The sequence below is a fragment of the Triticum urartu genome, chromosome 3A (assembly GCF_056163025.1).
Source record: "Triticum urartu cultivar PI428250 chromosome 3A, HENAU_Tu73, whole genome shotgun sequence".
NCBI classification, from domain to species: domain Eukaryota; kingdom Viridiplantae; phylum Streptophyta; class Magnoliopsida; order Poales; family Poaceae; genus Triticum; species Triticum urartu.
In genome coordinates, this window is record NC_141875.1 from 465285226 (window position 1) to 465287183 (window position 1958).

The window sequence follows — 1958 nt, forward strand, 5'->3', positions numbered from 1 at the left end:
GTTGACGGGCTTCGATTCACGGTTGCAGATGGCCGCGTCAGTGTAGGACGCAAAATGCTTATGTTCATGGAACCATATGTGAATGTTCCTACAAAAGGTTGTGCCCTTTCGCTCCGTGTTGTGGAGAGGATCAAGGCTAGCGGCCAACCATGCATTGCACAACAGCTCGTCCTCCCGCATGTTGAAGCTTTCTCCTCTACCCTTCTTCTTCGGATTGCTGATTGTATCATCTGGATCATCGTCATTGCCGTCCTCCTCCTCCTCCTTCCCTCCAGATGCTGCTCTCCGACGGCCCAATGTTGTTGTTGTGTTCTATCGCCGGTTTGGGTGTAGGACTGCTGCTGCTGGTAGTTGCTGGACTGGGTGGGATCCGAGTCTTCTACCCGCCCTTACTCATAGCCCCCTTCTTCTCGCTCGCCTCCATCGTGGATGCTATCGAGCATCTCCCTGTACGCATCGTATGCTGGCTCCCCCGCTCTAGGCATTGTAGCGAACAACATGTGGGCACCCATCTGCTCCCCGGCAGTCGGCCAAACCCGAACGAGCTGCGGAAAAGAATACTCGGAGAAGAGGGGCGCCATGTTAATGTCGATGATGTAAGGCACCGTACCGGTGTAGGTTCCAAGTTGCTGGGCCGCGTAGTAGTACGGAGGCTTGTAAGGCTCCAGCCACGACGTTGACTGTATTGTCGGCGCAACTATCTGCCGGCGTCCGCCATGGCCGCACCGACCGCCTCGTCCGCATGACCTCCATGCCCATCACCACCACCAGGCCCACCGACGGCCAACCGCTTCTTGAGCTTCTCCTCCTTTGCGGACTTCTCTTTGACACAACGATTTTGTCACGTCTCCAGCACCTCTGCCGCCTCTATCTCCGACGGGTTCTCCGACGGTTCCATGCGTCATCGATGGAAGGAAGGAAATGGTGGGAGAAAAGAGCAAGAATTGTGCGGAGAGCGGTGGGGAATGGAAGAAGAGAGTGGGGGATTTTCGCGCGGAAACCGTGTAGATGCTACAAAAGCGTGGGCTCCGCCTTCCTTTTGGGTGGGCCAAGAGGTGCAGAGTGACATTTCGCGTGTACGGACTCCCGCAAAGCCCTCCCCCACGTTTGTCTCCGGTATGCGGGAGAAATCGCGTCTAGACCGCATCGCGGACCAATACAGGACCACTTTGGATGGCTTCCACTATCCAGACAACACTCCTCTGGACGGTTGCGGGAGGTTTCCGGGTCAGCATCGGAGATTGTTGGGGAACACAGTAGTTCAAAAAAATTCCTACGATCACGCAAGATCTATCTAGGAGATGCATAGCAACAAGAGGGGAGAGTGTGTCCACGTACCCTCGTAGACCGAAAGCAGAAGCGTTTAGTAATGCGGTTGATGTAGTCGAACGTCTTCACGATCCAACCGATCCAAGTACCGAACGTACGGCACCTCCGTGTTCAACACACGTTCAGCACGATGACGTCCCATGAGCTCTAGATCCAGTTGAGGACGAGGAGAGTTCCGTCAGCACGATGGCGTGGTGACGGTGTTGATGATGTGATCCACGCAGGGCTTCGCCTAAGCACTATGACAATATAACCGAGGTGGTAAACTGTGGAGGGGGCACCGCACACGGCCGAGGAACAATTGATGTGCTTTGGGGTGCCCCCCGCCCCCGTATATAGAGGAGGGGAGGAGGAGGCCGGCCCCCTAGGGGCGCGCCAAGTGTGGGGAGTCCTACTAGGACTCCCAAGTCCTAGTAGGATTCTCCTTTCCTTTTCGGAGTAGGAAAGAAGGAAAGGGAGAGGGAGTAGGAAAGGGAAAGGGGGGCGCAGCCCCTCCCCTAGTCCAATTCAGACTCCATGGGGGGCGCCACCTCCCCTTGGCCTGCCTCATATTCTCCCTTATGGCCCAATAAGGCCCATTACTTCACCGGGGGGGGGACCACTCGAAACCATTCCGATGTCCGAATGCA